The 19930-nt window shown below is 44.0% G+C and overlaps 1 protein-coding gene across 3 annotated transcripts in view; it reads right to left on the bottom strand.

Moving 5' to 3' along the window:
- The window catches only part of RNF152 (ring finger protein 152), a 70647-nt gene that overhangs the window by 37436 nt on the left and 13281 nt on the right, over positions 1 to 19930 (bottom strand). Inside the window, exon 2 of one of the 3 annotated variants that reach the window (XM_005881795.2) lies at positions 16753 to 16830. The exons of the other annotated variants lie outside the window; for them this stretch is intronic. The gene's annotated coding sequence lies outside the window, so the exon portion shown is untranslated. The remainder of the gene's footprint in view (positions 1 to 16752; positions 16831 to 19930) is intronic. 3 annotated transcript variants of the gene reach the window in all.

Here is a 19930-nt window from a genome sequence, read left to right as displayed (position 1 = left end):
CCAACTGAACTTGCTAAGACACACACACACAGTAACTGTCTCCAGGAAAATTTATAACAGCTGATGCCCATACCCTCCAGATTGGAAACAACCTATTCAGGATTCCATAGGAAACCATCCTCTTGGTGATTTTCCATGGTTCCTTTCTCTCTTCTTCTCCACTGAGGGAACTCTAAAGGGCCGAGGGGTGGTAATTGGAGTCTCTAGTGATCTTCTTTCTGAGAGCAACACCAACTGAACTTGCTAAGACACACACACAGTAACTATCTCCAGGAAAATTTATAACAGCTGATGCTCATACCCTCCAGATTGGAAGCAACCTATTCAGGATTCCATAGGAAACCAACCTCTTGGTGATTTTCCATGGTTCCTTTCTCTCTTCTTCTCCACTGAGGGAACTCTAGAGGGCCGAGGGGTGGTAATTGGAGTCTCTAGTGATCTTCTACAAAGTGGAATGTTTTAGCTGGAATAATCGGGAAGTAGTGGGGAAGGCTTTCTACATGAAGGATATTCTAATGTGAGGGTCACACTTCCATTGATGACTTGGAGTTTCACATCTCCCTGCTCTCACTAGCCCATCAGGGAGAGGAGAACCTGGTGCTGAATCACAGCCACTTTACCAACTGGGAAAATAAACAGCCACACAAATCTCACCGCCAAGCTGCCTTGCCTGAGTCTGTGTTCAATCTGATGTGAAAATGATGGGGAAGGAACAACAACAACAAAAATCAATGCCACATCAGAAGGCAACTGGTATACCAACAACTCATCGACTGTCCCCCAAACTGTAAACTAACAGCAAATACGGCTTTTAAAGAATGGAAGAATTTGAACAAGAACATTATACTTGAAATAAGAAGAGGCAGTGCTGTAATATAGTCTGTGGCTCATATCCATGTCGAATTCATGCTCTGAAGCTATAATTGTATATGATTATAACCAATATTTGTAATGATTCTAAGGGGCAGCAAGATTCCCTGATATCTAAAAGTCAGCTTTGATCACTAATTCAGAAAAGCAAACCAATGCATTTGGCAAAGGTTTTCAACAAGAATAGCATCATAAGGGAATTCTGGTTCACCAGCAGTCGACCACAAGCATGGAATGAAATTAGGATGTTCTACTCCATGTGACTCATTATGGTGGTAATACCATAGCCTCAGAAATAACCTGGCTGAATTACAAGAGAGTACACCTGCTAAGTATTCCTTACTCCGTACTTCAATGTGACCCCTTGGTATTTCCCTACATCCAGGGCCCCGAGTTCTTGTCCTGGCTCTGTTGTTAACTCATTGCAGAACCTGGACCAGTCCCTCAAGTTCTCTGGGTCTCAGGAGTTCTCATCAGACTGGACAAATGACCTCCAAGGGCTCCTCCAGTTCTAAATCTAGATATTTCCCAAAGATCCACTAACAAAATGAAACTGGCTGACTTCTACCTGAAATTAGATTCCAACAATGAGTCAAGTGAAGACAATGAAGCTGATGTTCCAGACTCTTAACAACTAAAAGCTGGAGAACACACACAAGCTGGAGAAGGACATGGTGAAATATACAATGGGTCCCTCTCCTGGGAAAGCCACAAAGCCTGGGGGTCCCAAAAGTTTGTTTCAATGACACCTGAAGGCACTTATACTTCTCTGCCACCTCCTTTTATGCCACCTCCAGCACTCAGAGCCTCAAGTACAGGCACAGAAGGGATGGGTGATGTGGGGGTCATCCTTGGGGTGCAGATTCCTCAGAGTATCATCGGTAGGGCCCTTCTGGCCACCAAGGGTTCAGCACTCAAGTCACTGTGAAAACTGCGGCTCGCGAGCCACATGCGGCTCTTTGGCCCCTTGAGTGTGGCTCTTCCACAAAATACCACGTGCGGGCGCGCACGATTGAAACTTCATGGCCCATGCGCAGAAGTCAGTATTTTGTGGAAGAGCCACACTCAAGGGGCCAAAGAGCCGCATGTGGCTTGCGAGCCACAGTTTGCCGAGCCGCAGTTTGCCGACCACTGGTCTAGGGGACGTGCTACACCTTCCTCCTGTCCTTATTAGGCCTGGGGAAGGGAGGCAACAGAGCAACCTCTGTCCTCCTGGGGTCTGCAAAATTAGCCACCTAAAATGAAAATTGGATTCACAGAGCTGCTGAGCTCTCTTGGGATTCAGATCCCTGAACAGCTAGTTCCGTGAAACAAATGTGCTTGCTTAAGTGGGAGCCCAGAAAAAAAGTGACAGGAAAATTGAGGACTTGCTATAAAACTCATCTTCAAAAAGCCATAATTATCACAATAGTGTCACCTAAACATTATTTACAAACATCCTTCTGCACAATTCCTGCTCTTCGAACAGCCCTCGTCTAGATTCTAGTGCTATTACTCCGGGTAACATTTTAAATTAATTAAGTAGTAAAATAAGTAAAACCCAGAATTTTTCAATCAAAACTCAGGAAAATATATAATTAAAATAGAAGCAGAGGAACAGGCATAAAAGAGAGAGAATCTGGCTTTTTAGCTCTGTGCGGATAATTCCTACTCATCAGCTGTATGATACATCAGTTTTCAAACACTGTCCGAGGAGGAAAGTGTAAACATTTTTCTGGTTCACCAGCAGTCGACCACAAGCATGGAATGAAATTAGGATGTTACCCAACACTGTCTGAGGGAGAAAGTGTAAACATTTTTCTGGTTCACCAGCAGTCGACCACAAGCATGGAATGAAATTAGGATGTTACCCAACACTGTCTGAGGGAGAAAGTGTAAACATTTTTCTGGTTCACCAGCAGTCGACCACAAGCATGGAATGAAATTAGGATGTTACCCAACACTGTCTGAGGGAGAAAGTGTAAACATTTTTCTGGTTCACCAGCAGTCGACCACAAGCATGGAATGAAATTAGGATGTTACCCAACACTGTCTGAGGGAGAAAGTGTAAACATTTTTCTCGTTTGCAGATGAGAAAACTGAGACTTAAACCCAAATCACCAAATTCCTCATTTCAAGTGCCTCAAACACTGTGTCCACGTGGTGTTAATTTCATGGCGAAACAAATGGTTTTTATATCAAAAGCTGTCATATCTTTTGGCTGAGCCTTGCCTTTGAACGCTGAGGGACTCAGAAGACTAGATCTGATTCCTGGCAAAATTGAGCAAATTTTCAACAGCCACATAAACGGAGGTTTCTCTACGAGCAGCAGCAACAGGCAAGAGAATGCCCCTCCCGGTCTGTTATTACTGCAGTTCCCTCCTCAACTACTGTCACTTCTTTCCTATGACCACGCCTTGTGGTTCATGGTCCCGTTCTAATCCTACAGGGACACAAAAGTAGCAAATAATCCCACACTCTGCCTCCATATCTTCCAGGCCCTGACCAGCAATCAAGGCTCTAACTGTGGGCCTTTGTTCATTCTATTTTGGACGGTACCCTATCACAGAACACATATCAGCCTCAGCCCTGTAAATCAATAGTCATTTAAAGTAAGTTTGTCATGGGCATATATAAACACCTACATTCAACAGTGTTTTCCAAAATAATGCATTTGCCCAGGGATTATAAATAATCAGGTAACTCAAACAGCAGCAGCAGCAAAAACAATCCCAGTCGGTGCTGAAGTGGTAGGTATATTTTATTTTGGGACCTTCTCTGCTACTACATGTATGAAGTAAATGAAGCAGGACAATTGCTCTGTCCCAGACATGGTGTGTCCCAACCTGGAGTCAGGCGCCCAGCCTCGTTTTTTTCAACTGGAATTCCTCCCAGCCCCACCCTCACTCCCGTTTCTAGGTCCGGCCCTACCCTTAATGGGGGCATCTAGGCAGTTTGGGTGCAACCCTCTGGGACCCCATCCAAGTCCTCCTTAACCTTCCAGGTCTGAAGCTCAACGGACTCCTGGCTGCCCCTTTCATTCTCCCCAAGCCACCTGGACCTGCCATCCCTACATCCCTGCACCCTAGAACCAGGAGCCTGTCCCCGAGACACTGCCACCTCTGGAAATATTCACCAATTCTGTCTCCTTCAACATCCTATGGCAACCTGTCAGTCGGAAGGGAGGTTCAGGCTTCCACCCTCCTGCAGCTCCTCCACTTTATCTGCAGGTGAAGTCCACCCAGGGCTCCCACCTGGTGCTCCTCCCAGGTGGTCCAGGCCCTGAGACCAGCAGCTCCTCAACAGAGCGTATGCATGTCAGACCTTGCTCTGACCTCAATGTCTCTGTCCAAGCCTGTGTGTTAAACGTTACTATTCCTTCATGGAGAGAGCTGGTGAGTGCCTGTCCTCACCCTCACAACCCGTTTACTTGAGGTCTGCCAGCGGCTTGCACACAGCAACCTATTCATTGCCCTGCGGACATCATGATGCAGCAAATTTCACCACTTTCACAGAGATGAGGAACCTGGGGTCCCTTCTAAGAAGAAATGTGCTGCCCTAGCCGGTTTGGCTCAGTGGACTGAGTGTCTGCCTGTGACTGAGGGGTCCTGGGTTCAATTCCAGTCAAGGGCAGGTTCCTGGGTTAGAGGCTCGGTCCCAACCATGTGCTGGAGGCAACCAATCAATGTGCCTCTCTCACATTGGTGTTTTCCTCTCTTTCTGTCTCTCCCCCTCCCTTCCACTCTCTCTACACTAAAAATCAGATGAGGATTAACCAAAAAACCCCAAACAAAAATAAATAAAAAGAAGAAGAAATGTGCTTCTGTGCAGTCGGTAAGACTGGGGCAAAACCAGGACTAAACTCAGGGTCTCCTGGCTTCCTTCTTCCTGAGTGAACTCCATTTGGAAAAAGTCTGGGTTTCTTATGCACCCTCAGGTGATGCCAATCACTGAGTGCTGAGGGCAGAGGAGGCACTTTCTCCCCTAGGTGGGCCCATCTGATGCCCCTTGGCCTCACCCTGTATTACAGATGAGTGCTGGGGTTCCTGGCAGCCCAGTCACCTGCCTGCACCATTCAGAAGCCACCTCGGACTCGCACGACCTCACAAAATGGGACAGTAGCATTTGCTCAAATTCCCACCTCAGTACTTCTGATAAAACCAATTGTTTCCAATAAAACTGGAAGGACTTCTGTGCTTCCCAGAGGCACCATCTAAGCTGCTGGGTTTCGAGCTTAGTTGACTGAAGTGAAATCGGCAGCAGAGCAGGAGGGCTGTTTCGGTGCTAATTCAAACTCTGAGTCGCTTCCGAAATGCTAGGTAACTCTCACAGTCCGTGTTCCCAGGGGCTCCACAGTCATTAGAGGCATGATGTCACGGCTGCCGGTTCTGGAAACAGCCAGGGGTCTGCGTCCCATCCAGGGTGAGATATGCTGTCTTGAAGATGGACTAGAAGCTGAGGTGTGGATGGATTCCAAACACCTGGTGTGGGGTGGGGAGTTGTTCTAGGTTGAATGGTGTCTCCCAAACAGGCACTTTAAATCCTAACTCCAATACCCCAGGACGTGGCCTTGTGGGGAAATAGGGTTGTTGCACATGTAATTAGTTAAGATGAGGTCATACTGGACGGGGGTGGGGGTGGGGGTGCTTAATCCAACATGACTCATGTGCTTAAGAGAAGAGATGCAGAAGGAGAGAAGGCCATGCGATGAGAGGTGGAGATCGGAGGGCTGCATCTATGAGCTAAGGATCTCGGCAACACCAGAAGCTAGAAGAGACAGGAAAGACTGTTCCCTACAGGTTTCAGTGGGAGCGAGGCCCTGCTGACACCAGGATCTATCCCCCAGAACTATCACACATTTCTGTGCTTTGCAGCCACGTGCTTTGTGGTGCTTTGTTACGCAGCCCTAGGAAATTTATACAAGGGAGAAACGAACAACCAGGTAACCATAATGACCTCTTGATTTAGAAAATGCACCAAATAGGAAAGAGAAAATACAGGTCTGTGCTCAGGAATGACTTCCACACATGACCACCTGCCTGGTTGGACTGCAGGGAGAAAGACAAGACCCTGAGTCCTTCAGAGGAAACTTTCTTTCCCTAAGAAACTATTTAATTCAGGTTTTAAGTTGGGGAAGGAATGGGGACATGCGGGGGGATTGATTTTTCTTCCTGTCTACATAGAAAGTCCTGCCTCCTCCATCCAGCCTGACCCCCTCCCTTCCTCTCTGACTCCCATGCTTGTAGAAAGGGACTAGCCAGGTGTTTTCATACCCATGATCTCACCCAATCATCACAACCATTTGTATGGCAAGGAGGAGGGCAGGTATTATCATCCCCATTCTACACACAGGGGAAACTGAGGCTCAGAGGAGATGACCATCCTGAAAAGAACTTCAGTTAACAAAGCAAAAGGCTTCTTAAAAAGGTGCAGTGGAGGGGGGGTGGGGTAAAGCCATTATGTTTTAGGATAATTATTATCCTATATAATAAAAGGGTAATAAGCAAATTGACCATAACATCCTCACACAAGATGGCCACCCCCATGTGGTCACAAGATGGCCACCACAAGATGGCCAGCAGGGAGGGCAGTTGTGGGCAATCAGGCCAGCAGGGGAGGGCAGTTAGGGGCGACTGGGCCAGCAGGGGAGGGCATTTGGGGTGACTGGGCCAGCAGGGGAGGGCAGTTGGGGGTGACCAGGCCGGCAGGGGAGGGTAGTTGGGGGCGATCGGGCTGGCAGGTGAGTGGTTAGAGCAGCCGTGGGCAAAGAACGGCCCACGGGCCAGATCCGGCCCGTTTGAAATGAATAAAACTAAAAAAAAAAAAGACCGTACCCTTTTATGTAATGATGTTTACTTTGAATTTATATTAGTTCACACAAACACTCCATCCATGCTTTTGTTCCGGCCCTCCGGGCCAGTTTAAGAACCCATTTTTTTCAGGCAGGCAGGCAGGCAGGCAGGCAGGCGAGCAGTTGGGAGCCAGCAGTCCTGGATTGTGAGAGGGATGTCCCAGATTGGAGAGGGTGCAGGCTAGGCTGAGGGACACCCCCCCTTCAAGTGCACGGATTTCATGCACTGGGCCTCTACTGCAGTAATAATTAAGAAAAATAAAGTATGGTTAAAAAGTAGTTTGTACCCTGGCTAGGATTTCTCAGTGGTTAGAGCATCAGCCCCCATATGGAAGGGTCACGAGTTCAATTCTTGGTCAAGGGCACATATCTGGGTTGCAGGTTCAATCCCCAGCCCTGGTTGGGGTGTGTGCAGGAAACAGCCAATTGATGTGTGTATCTCACATCAATGTTTCTCTCTCTCTCTCTCTCAAAATCAATGGAAAAATATCCTTGGGTGGGGACTAACGAAAAAGAAAAAAAGAAACTTGGGTGGGAAGCTCCGATTCTAATCAGCTGCCTGTTCCACAAATTTCCACTTTCCCTTCTGGAAAATACCCAGTTCTTGGTCACTGAGAAATCTTGACTTTACTTTTCTTGCCCCCAAACCTGCAACCAAGACACCAGGCACATAGACCCCCCAATACCTACCACTAACCACCTTGGGCAATGACACCCTCAAAAAAGATGTTCCACGTTTGTCAGTTTGAAAATATTGAACACCACTGAAAAAAAATGTAAGGTTTCTTTTTCAGTTTTAAATGCCTACTTTCTTCAAAATGAATTAGTAGTTCTCTAGATTTCATAATGTTAAATTCATTAATGATAACTACAGCTTGAAAATGTGAAAGGAAATTGCTTCCGGGATAAAATTAAATGGGAAACTCTAAGCAGTGATTCATGGCTGTCCCTATCTAAATGACTAATCCATGTGACAAACCTGCTTGGCAGCACAGAAAGGCAACATGATTTCCCCCCATTGCCTTTTTATACTTTGCTGAATTGTTTTGCAGACTGACTAAACCCAAGGCCTCGCTAATCCCCTGCTAGGAATTTAGAACTTAAGAGTACTTGTGGAATTTAGAGTCTCTCTTGCCTCAAAATGGAACATAATGGGCGAAGGCTTTTGTGCCTCAGAAAAGACTTTTTTCAACATTAGTGTTTAAACTCACAGTCCAATAGATTTAGAAGGAAACTCATTTTAAATTGAAGGCAAATATCCCCATGATATCTGTCCACGTCTCCCCAAAGAAAACTGTGTGAAAGTCTAAAAATGGCAATTTTGTTTTAGAGTAGAGGCCCAGTTCACGAATTCGTGCATGGGTGGGGTCCGCCAGCCCGCCCTGATCAGGGCTAATCGGGCTGAGCTAGCCAGGAGGGGCCCGTGGCTGGTTGGTGGGCCAGTCCCGCCCCGTGGTTGAACTCCCGGTAGAGGGGACAATTTGCATATTAGCCTTTTATTATATAGGATATTATATAGGATTACAAGGCAAGCTAGCCAACCAACTCCCTGTCTCTCTGTTAGAACAAGTGGGCACTGGAGTAACCCTGTCATCCAAGACAAGCTAATATAATGCACCTAGCCCTGGCTATTCTGCCCCCTAACATTTTTCTTAGATCTATTCCTACAACAACCCTAGGCTAGTGGGAAAGCAGGCAGGGGTGCCCCAGAGCTCAGTGGACTAGTGTCCCAAAGGTTATACCTTGCTGGGAACTGCTGGCCAGACCACAAAAGCCCTGCAAACCAGTTCCCTCATCTCCAATCTCTCCCTCACTCCTACCACCCTGGAAACTCCTAAATGACAAGTTGGATCCCTGCCATCCTTCAGGAGGACTGCTCCATGCCAGGGCTTTACATATGGTGACTCCTTTACCCTTAGGACAACTCAAGGAAGGTGGCCCCATTGTCCCCATATTGCAGATCAAGAACTAGCAACAAAGATGTTCAAAATACTTGCTCATATTACAAAGTAACTGGCAGAGCTCAGACTATCATTCACACTTCCTGCCCAGTTGCCCACACCTTGACCTATCTGGGGATGCCAAGCCAATTGGTAGCTAAGGGGGTAGGGCCCACATGCCCACCAGGGAGGGTCTATGGGTCTTTGGGTGATTTGGTTATCTTTCCAGCCTCATCTAACCCACACCCTCTTCTCCATCCAACCCCATTGGCTGTTTCCTCTTTTCCTCCTGGAGGGCTTTGAGATGCTTTGTGATGTTCCCCAACACCCTGCCCTCTCCCCCCACTGCCCAACCCCTGGTGTCCCTTCTCCCACCTAGATGCTCCTGAAGTACCGTTCCCCACGTTCTACTGACACTGGGATGCAGACGTGTGTCCCCTCAAGCCTGCAAGTCAACAGCTCTGGCTGCCTCTGTGTCCCCATGACTTAAAGGTCCATGGTCAGATGGCCATCACCTTCGGAACTAATGAGTGTGCTCTGGCAAGTCAGCAGTTAAACAAGCAAAAACCAAACCAACAACGGACTGCAGGGCTCATCCCAAACTGACTCAGTCAGGGATAGGAAGGGTTTGTGTGCACTTTTTAAAAGCTCTGCCTTTCAGGCTAATTTTTTTCCCCACCAAGCATCCAAATGTCACACCCACTGGTGGGGAGAACACCCAGATATCTGTTGGCTAGCTAATGGGCTTAGGAAGCAAGCGTGTGAACTCAAGATTACCCATGCATTACAAAGGCAAAGAGATGACAAACCGAATCCACAACTCACACTGCTTTTTATCTGCATTTCCTGGCAGCAGGAGGGGAGCAAAGAGATATCTGAAAGAAGACTTTTTTTTTTAACCATCCAGGAATCCATTTCTGACTGTGAACCTGGCATCAAATAAATCCTGATACCAACAGCAATGCAGCACGAAAAGCAAAGAGAACAACTGTAACTCGCAGTAATCATTAAAAATGTAAAATAATGCTTCTACATCCCATAAAAACAGTTACAAATGCCCAGGGCATCTGAATTCTCTGGGGAAACCTACAGTGCTCTAAAAAGACACAAAATGCACCAAAAAAACACCACTCCACGGTTATGTAAATTTCACCTGAAACTAATATGCTAGCTAAAATAACATATCAACTGCATTTTGCTCACCTTCTTAGAACTTAATGAGCCCCAGGGGGCCGTCTGGATGCCCTGGCGCCTGCTTCTCACACAAGGTCCAAGGAGGCTCGTGGTAAGGAATGGAGCGAGTTTTCCTATCCGTCCCCAATGCTTTCCCCTGTAGCCAGCACAGGCATTCAGAACAAGCTGCTGACAAGAGAGGCTGGCCTTCAAGAGTTGCTGAAGGCTTACTATACATGTCTGTGTTATGTTTAAGGGTGTTCCTCCCAGAAAAAAAGCACTGAAAAATATTTTCCAATATTTCTTTTTTCCCTCTGTTTATTTAATGTCTCAAAAGCAGCCACCCTGCTCAGTGTCAGCTGAGAGATCCCCGGATGGAGGGAAGTCTAGCCGGTCACCCTCAGCTGACCCGCAGGACCCTGAAAGGCCACGTCAGGTCAGGAGAATCAGTCCCAGCTTTAGAAGCAACTGCAAAGGAATAAAAAGCATAAATCGGTACTCTGCTTTGTAATTACGTGGAGGAAAAATGCAGAGCAGAAAAGTATGCAGGAAAGTCAGGAGTAGGCATTACCAAGGCAACCTCATAAAAAGGTCAATAACATCCAGGATTCTTCACGCATGACTTAAAAGTGCACTGATAAGAAATTGCTTATCCTTAAGGTTCTTAGGGTTCCCTCTTTAAGATAAATATTTATCATTTTTAAGGACAAAGGTCTTTGTCATAAACACCTGAGGTTTTTGGAAAGATTTTTTGAACATTCTAAGGTCTTACAGGTAATATTGTTTGTCCAATGCCTACCCTAGGTTCTCCATTTCTTTGGCAGTGGGACCAGCTAAAGTAAACCCAGTCTTAACCATTTCAATTATCACAAAGTTCTAACTAGTAAAATCCATGGAAATGGAAAATTTCTATCCACTGCTAACTATACAAGCAACAATACAAAAGCAAAAAATTAGGAAGTTTGTGTAAGCAGATGTCGGCAGGAAACCATGAGAGTAACAGTTAAATTAGTATTCACTGTGCACATTTGTAATTTCTGATATAGACTTATACGCTGAGCTTGTTCATTCTGAATTCAACCCAGGAAGGGTTGACTCAGACTAGGCAACACCATATACCTTGTCAATCATATCCTTCCATTTCTCCCAAACCTCACTCACCCTCTCTTAGAAAGAAATAATTTGAAAATATAAGAATATTATTTTACTGGACACATATTTAACACTAATCCCCTGCTGTCAGAATTCTAGAGACAGGGGTGGGGTGGGAAGTAAAGAGCACAGAGGAAGTCTTCGGGCCAAATTTCATTGCAGACATGACAGGCACTCCAAAGAGAAACAGGCTTTACTGCTCAGAGGGTGAGATTTATTATTGCAAATATACATAAGCACAGCATTAAAAAAAAATTCTTCATGTTGCCCTGGCCAGATAGCTCAGTTGGTTAGAGCATCGTTCCTAAACACCCAAGTTGTGTGCAGGTTCAATCCCTGGTCATGAATGCATGTATAAGTGGAACAACAAATCGATGTTTCTCTCCCTCTCTCACTCTCTTACTCTTTCTCTCTAAAAATCAATAAATAGCTCTGACCAGGTGGCTCAGTTGTTTGAAGCATCGTACCCTGCACCAAAGGGTTATGGGTTCGATTCCCAGTTAGGGCACATACCTAGATTGTGGGTTCAATCCCTGATCGGGGAACCTATGGGAGGCAACCAATCAATGTTTCTCTCTCACATCAATGTTTCTCTCTCTCTCTCTCTCTCTCTCAAATCATTATAAATATGTCCTTGGGTGAGGATTAAAAAATAAAGTAAAATAAATTTTTAAAATTAAAAAAAGAGAAAACAACTTCATATCATACATATCATCTCCTTGCCTCCCACATAGCTTTTTTTGAACAAATGCTCTCGTCTGCTCTGGTTTCCTTTTACCCAAGCAAGAAAGGGTGGAGACCATACCTTCCTTTCAGGTGCCCAAGTCTGTCCCCGCACCCCTTGGTCCTTCACAGCTGGCTTGCTCCCCTTGAGAAAAGACTTCAAATCCCTGCTGACTCCATGGGTCCAAGGTCCAGTCTGGTGTTTGTGTCTTGGCCGAATACGACCCAAGCCCCACTCCATTTAGGTTTTGCTTTAGGACATCACTTTTCTCTCTCTACCTTTTCTTAAGGATGTGGGAAGAAAGAGATCTTTAAGGTTAACCAAGAAAGAAAAAGGATCAATGTCCTATTTTCCTACCAGTGTGTTTATAGACCTCACTTCTTCAATCCAAAATAAGAAAAATGAAGCCAGGTGAGGGACTGGCCCATCCCAGGCAAACGGTCCAGATTACAGTGAGTGCCTGTGTCTTCCTGTGTCCACACCTCCTGCTCTGTTTTTGATGCTGACCTTACTCCTCCTACCACCTCTGGAGTCCCTGCCAACATCCTTCCCCAAGTCTCAGCAGTGCCTACGTAATGTTACAACCTGTGCTCTGCCTTTTTTTTTTTTTTTTTACATATATAAATATTTTATTGATTTTTTACAGAGAGAACGAGAGAGGGATAGAGAGTCAGAAACATCGATGAGAGAGAAACATCGATCAGCTGCTTCCTGCACACTCCCCACTGGGTATGTGCCCGCAACCAAGGTACATGCCCTTGACCGGAACCGAACCTGCAACCCTTGAGTCCGCAGGCCGACGCTCTATCCACTGAGCCAAGTCGGTCAGGGCTGTGCTCTGCTTTTTTATACTCCCGCTCTTTCTGCACTTGCTCCCCGAAGGGGCTGGTACATACCAGACTCAAATGATTAGCTAGCCTTCTAGAATTTAATGAACTAAGATATACATAATATTTTAAAAAGCACCTGACACCTTGTAAGGGCTCCACACACAACCGTGACCATTATTAACCTTCACTGTGACCTCCCAAGATAGGTATTGCTGGTCCCATCTTAAATGAGGTCATTTACTCACAATCAGAAGGCTGATAAATAAGTCACAGAGTAGGGACACAGCCCTCAGCCTACCAAGTGACCACAATTCCTGCTGTTTTCACCCCACAAGGAATGAATCTCTAATGGTGAAACCATGAACACTGCAGGCCCCCAGGGTGAGGTCACATTGGTGTCCTGTGGTGTGCTGCTAACATACTACCAGAAGGAAGGGCTCAGGTGGGCATAGACTGATTCCCGAGCATGACCGGGGTGAGCAGCCTGGCATGTTCTACCCACCTGTGAACTGTAGAATCCTACCTCACATTCAGTCTCAAGGTTTTCCCAACTTTAAAATGGAAACAATTTACTTGGGTCATGGTAAGCTCCCAATACCTAGATTTGTTCATGGCAAAAGCTAAAACCTCTTGAGAAGAAGACTCCAGAGAGGGACCCTGAAGTAGAGAAGGCAGCAAACCTGGTGATGTGAGTCACTCCCAACACTGGAAATGGAGACTTCACAGAACAGGCTAGAGATTAACAATGTTTTTTAAAAGCTTACTACCAGTTGCCCCGGCCAGTGTGGCTCAGCGGTTGAGTGTCCACCCAGAAACCAAGAGGTCACCAGTTTGATTCCTAGTCAGAGCACATGCCCAGGTTGTGGGCTCCATCCCTGGTGGGAGGCGTGCAGCAGGCAGCCAATCAATGATGTTCCTTTCTAATCAATGTTTCTATCTCTCTATCCCTCTTCTTCCCTCTCTAAAAATCAATAAAAACATAATTTAAAAAAAAAAAAACAGAACACTTACTACCAGCGCTGAAAATATCACTAATGGTTTGGTTAAAAACTCTGAATGAACTCTGAGCTGTCTAATTTTTAATCTTTAAAACAGTCCTGAAAACTCATCCATTTCCATTATATATTACAAACCCATAATTAGGCCTTCTTCCTTTCTGGCTTGTCCTACATTTGAAAGCATTCACCATTCTACTAAAGCAACTTCCCTCAGAATAACCTCATCATTCTGTACTTGCACAATTATGTCATGGACATAATCACTGCCATCATGATTTCAGCAGCTATTTGTTGCACTACAATTTCCAGATGAAATTTTGGTGTGGAAACAACACAGCCATAAGAAGATAATTACTCACAACTCTACCATGAATATAGCACAGAGAAAATGAAATTAAAATGCTAATATTTTTATTATTTCATTTTTAATATCATGTTCATCTTTATATCCAGAAATTAATGACTGGAGACATTTATTGCTAGTATATTTTATTTCTGATAGCTCATCCTCCTCCTCCTCCCCCTCATTTATTGTTAGTATATTTTGTTTCTGATTATTCCTCCTCCTCCTCCTCCTCCTCCTCCTCCTCTTCCTCTTCCTCTTCCTCTTCTTCTTCTTCTCCCTTTTCTCCCTCTTCTCCTGCTACAGTAACTACTTCTGCAAAGTCTGAAAACCCACTGTAGCTCAGCGGGCTCAGCTAAGTGGCTTAGCTGATTGCAGTGCAAGGATTTGATTCCTGTTCAGGGTACATACCTAGGTTGTAGGTTCGATCTTCTGTTAGAGCGTGTATTGGAGGCAACAGATTGATACTTCTCTCTCACATCAATGTTTCTCCTACCACCACCACCCCCACCCCCGGTTCCTCTCTCTAAAAATTAATAAACACATCCTCGGGTGAGGATAAAAAAAAAGAAAAAGAAAAAGAAAATCCGCTGTATTGTAATGGACTGACATACCAATGCTACCACTGATCAGATTTGGGATTTCTATCGGGTTTGCCCTTGGCAGCATAATCTTGAGCAAGTTCCTAAACTTCTCTGTGCCTCAGTTTTCTCATCCAAAAACTGGGGACAAAAACAGAACTTACTCTTAAATTATTCTGAGAATTGAATTGGGTAACTTAGAGCTTCACAAATGCTCTGGATTTAGTTACTGCCAAGTCCATATCAGCAATTATCTCTTCAACTTATAAACTCAATTCAAAGATATTCAATATTTAAAATTTTACTCAGGCGTGGATCAGTAGTTGAGCATTGACCTATGAATCAGGAGGTCACAGTTCAATTCCTGGTCATGGCACATGCCTGGGTTGCGGGCTTGATCCCTAGGTGGGGCATTGCAGAAGGCAGTCGATCAATGATTCTCTCTCATCATTTATATTTCTATCTCTCTTTCCTTCTCCCTTCCTCTCTGAAATCAATCTATATATAGATAGATAGATAGATATAGATAGATAGAGATATATATAGATATATATAGATATAGATATAGATAGATATTTAAAAGTCATTTATGAACATCAGTCCACACATTCTCTGAAGGCATAAGAGTTCTTTCTCCAAAACCCAAAGAAAGTGGATTTGTTCTCTGAGAAAATGGAACAGAACAGCATGCTTGGTATCAGATTCTAACTAGTTGGTACTAATTACTAGAGGCTTTTTGAGGCTGACAGAAATGAGATCATATTAGTAAACAAATCTCATGAAAGGAAAATTAGAGCCATTGCACTCATGTATTTTCCAAATCTACCTTAATAAGCAGTTTCATTCTGTTGGTTCACAACCATCCCACGTACCATATTACGTGAATTTTGTCTGATTAATTTTAGAATATTAAAACTAATTTTTAGCTTCTACCACCGTGTTACCCATTTGGTCTCTGAGTATATTTTGGTTCCTGCAAACCTACCCCCAACATCTTACATAAAACCAAAGGTAAAACTCAGGGTAATTTGCCCTAATCCAATCCCATTGCTGCCACCGTCTCAGAGCATTAACTGCCTGAAGAGAAGACTCAATCAAGATAGCCAATATGTCTTTTGAATAGTAGACAAATATAAGCTAAGCCAATGGTGGTAACCAATATATTATACTTCTAACTCACTGAAGGTACAAGAATCCACTACCAAGATGTTGGGCTTCCCCAAGAGAAAAGAAAAGTTCCTAGTCCTTAACCAACCAGTAACATGAAGATACCACAGCCCAAATAGTGTGGGGGAATATTAAAAAAGTGGAAGATCACTGTAGTCTCTACAGAGATTAAGAACTAGTTACAGTCATAGAAGCATGAACAGACTGAAGCATGAACCTCAGAGGGAAGAAAGGAGAGGGTGGATGGGAAGAGATCAACCAATGCACTTGTATGCATAACCCATGGACATGGACAATGGGGTGATGAGGGCCTGGGTGCAAGGGAAGATGGGAGCGGGCTGGAAGAGATTAATGAAGGGAAACGAAGGACCTATGTAATACTTTCAACAATAAAGATTTTTTTTTAAAGAATTTAAAAGATATATCTCAACATTCTGAATAAAATGCAATTAATACTTTCAACAATAAAGATTTTTTTTAAAGAATTTAAAAGATATATCTCAACATTCTGAATAAAACGCAATATTTTTTAAAAAGTACTAGTTAGAGATATAACAATTCATGACAACATTTACTGGAAAAAAAAATATATATATATATATCAGGTACCTGAAATGCAAAGATGCATAGAGGCCCCAGCTAGTTTGGCTCAGTGGATAGAGTGTCAGCCTGCAGACTGAAAGGTCCAAGGTTCGATTCCAGCCAGGGGCACGTGCCCAAGTTGTGGGCTTGATCCTCAGTAGGGGGTGTGCAGGAAGCAGCTGATCAATGATTCTCTCTCATCATTGATGTTTCTCTCTCTCTCCCTCTCCCTTCCTCTCTGAAATCAATAAAAATATATTTTTAAAAAAAAAGATGTATAGGGCAGGCACAGCCCTCAAAGGACACACATCTACCACAGGTCAGCAGCTGGCCATCCCCAGGACATACACTAAGATCTGTGAGATGTAGGAGGCAGCCTAGGTCATTGTCAGCTGCAATCATCTAGGATTCAGATAGGATGTGAGTAGGGTATTAACGGAAGAGTTAGGATTTGAACAGAAGGACAGAGGAAGAACGAGAAGGCAAGTATCCTAAAGGAGGCAAGAAGGGGAAGGCAGGCTTGCCTGCAGCACAGCTGGGGCTGATGAGTTAGCAGACAGACCAGATGAGCAGAGGGTCTTCCAACCAGATTCCCAATATCCCAGGCAAGGTTCGGAATGGAACATTCTTCACACATGGTCTGTAAAACATTTTTAAATATTTTAAATCTAGGAAAAATCATAACTAAGTTGGGGATAATAAATATACACTAAGCCACACCAAAACATGAAGTCACATATCACTCCTAGTTTTCAATAAACGCATGTCCTCTGCTCCAGAAATTAGACTTTTTTCTTTAGGCCTATGTCCTTCCACAGCCAGCTCCCTAGAGGCTCTCTCCCCTACTTGGCAATGTGGTTCAACCTCAGACTCATAATGACCATCTGGATGGGATTACTCTTAAAGGCACAGCTCTGATCCATCTACTAAATGCCATTTCCAAACTGAACTTTTGATTTCTCTGAAATCTGGCCTTTTCGATGCAATTTTATATGTGTTACCATTATCCATCCAGTACTTCAGACTTGAAAACCTGTTTACCTCCCACCTCTCATTTAATCAGTCTCTAAAATTCTGCTAATTTTGTCTCTAAAATGTGTCTTTTATTCACACATCCTTTCCATTCCTGTCACCCTCCCCTGGGGTCCAGGTCTTCACCGTATCTTCTCCGGACCTGGGCTGGTCTTCCCACCTTTGACCTTTCCTGCTCCAATCCATATCGCCTGCTGCCAAATTAAGTTTCAGAATATACAGCTTCATACCCACATCCTTCCCATCCCCCAAACCACCAATGGCATCCTGCCAAACAAATCCAAAACCCCTGTTCCCACCAACATTTCTTATCTTTTTCCTATTAGTCTGGCTCACAGCTCTATGGCCCAGTCATAGTGCATTATTTGTTGTCCAGAAGACATGATCCACCCGCCCCTACCACCTTGGTACTGCAGGAACGCCACTCCACTTGCCCACATGTCCAGATTACTGCCTACCCTTCAAGGACATCATCAAATGCTACCTCTTTTATCCAGCCATTCTGAAACCTCGAGCAAGGAGTAATCTTTCCCTCTCTAAACTCCAATAGCACTTCATCCAGAACCACCTGGCATTTGAGTTCCTTGTGTACCTGTATTCCTACTCCTACAGGGGTAACCTTCTAAAGGAGCATCTCTGTATGAAAATAACCTTTCTTTTTCTTTTTTAAGAATGGTCTTTTTGAGCATCTCTGTATGAAAATAACCTTTCTTTTTCTTTTTCTTTTTTAAGAATAGTCTTTTTTTTTACATGATTTTTTACAGAAAGGAAGGGAGAGGGATAGAGAGTTAGAAACATCGATGAGAGAGAAACATCGATCAGCTGCCTCCTGCATACCCCCCACTGGGGATGTGCTCGCAACCAAGGTACATGCCCTTGACCGGAATCGAACCTGAGTCCCTTCAGTCCGCAGGCTAATGCTCTATCCACTGAGCCAAACCAGTTAGGGCAGTTAGCACTTTCTTATGAGGAGGCATTATGCCAAGAGTTATGGAAGACATAAGAGTATCAGCTGATAGCTACTTCGGAAAATTATGTTCGACCCATGCAAAAGAAATAAGCCCATGTAATAATATTAATAACTTTGTTTAATCATCATAAACAGATATTAGCTACTTAAAGTCATCAAAATACAGGACATCTCAGAGAAAGGGAGTCTCCTTAACAGAAGGAAAAATCTGAGGTAGCATACCACAGTGGCTTCTAGCACAAACTCTCAAGCCATTCAGGCTGGGTTCTAATCTCAGCTCTGACACTCTCTTTGTGACCTTGGGTAAGTCAGTTAGTCTCCCTGTGCTTCAATTTCTTATAAATAAACTAAAGTAGAGATATTAATAAGACTGTGAGAATTATGCACATACTATATGCAAAACACTTAGAGCCTGGCACACAATTAGTGCCATGCGTGTTCGTTAGTCCTATTATCATTGTGAAAATGTTTTCTATGGGGAGGGAAAAAACAAACAAACAGGAACCAGATATTTGACAGCTCAGATGCCTAGCCAGATTTTTACTAGAGAGACTTCACCATCTTACAATCGTCAAGTCAGATTTGCTCTATTCCCTGACAGGGATCCTTTGACTGACAGGTAGGATGGGATTCACTGGGGGTGGCTCTTTGTACAAGTGATTGAATGCTGTGAAAACAGAGCAGGCTGCAAGACCACTGAATCAAACACAAAGCTTTTAGCCACTGAGGGCTGGCCCACAAACAGCCATTGTTTGCCATAAACAACCCCACTGTTGCCATCCAGATGGGTGCCAAATGAAGCCCAATGACTTACCCATTTTGGTCAGTGGCTCTGCATAGACACACCACAAATGCAATTAATTGCTGCAAAAGAAATCTAGAACTATGCACTGAATTGAGTCTGATAAGCAAGGTTTTAAGTTGAGCTTTTTAAAGGACACTAATCCACAGCATTCAGTAACACTAAGCATGTATGAGTCCATTTCAAAGGCCATCACATCATACAGTGATTTAATAGTGATGTGGGAAACAGCTGTAACTGGATGGTACCAACATCTGTCATTTTCCCTCAAAATTTTTAGAACACAGACATAAATTGCCACAAATATCTCAACTTGAACTTGCATTGCAGGTACAAATTCACACATAGTAAAATGAAAACTTCTAGGACACTTGATGCTTTATTATTTTTTACTAAAATTACTTATAGTTCATTACTGATATGTCATAATGATTAGAGTGGCAGAATAACAAATTCACATGTATCATCATCTCATTTTCTGATAAAAATAGAAATTATAAGAATTATGGTAATAAGACTGATGCTACACAAGAACAAAAAATCTGTCTCTTTTTCCAAGGTTGAAATCTCTGTTTTCATTCACTAGTTGGAATACAAACATGGCTGCTTCAGCAAGGTATCTTCATTCCAAGTGTGAGAGGTTAGGCAAGATAGACTGACTGCCAAAATAAACACCCCAAAATCTCATTGGAGTAAGGCAATAATGGTTTGCCTTAATCTCTTCTTAACACTGCATTCCAGAGCAGCTTTGTAAGGGAGGCTCTGCTCCACACCGTCATTCAGGACCCAGGTTCCTTCCACCTTGTGGCTCCATCATACCCTAGGACTTCAGCATTCACCCCTGCAGCTGGCCAGCAGACCAGAAAGAGAGCAAGTGTGGAAAAGGCACCCCATTCCTAACTGCCTCTCATCTTTACATACATCCTATCCTGTCCG

The sequence above is a fragment of the Myotis brandtii genome, unplaced genomic scaffold (genome assembly GCF_000412655.1).
Source record: "Myotis brandtii unplaced genomic scaffold, ASM41265v1 scaffold69, whole genome shotgun sequence".
In the NCBI taxonomy this organism is placed as follows: Eukaryota; Metazoa; Chordata; class Mammalia; order Chiroptera; family Vespertilionidae; genus Myotis; species Myotis brandtii.
Note: the sequence above shows the minus strand (reverse complement) of the source record. Positions and strands in the feature narration are given on the sequence as shown.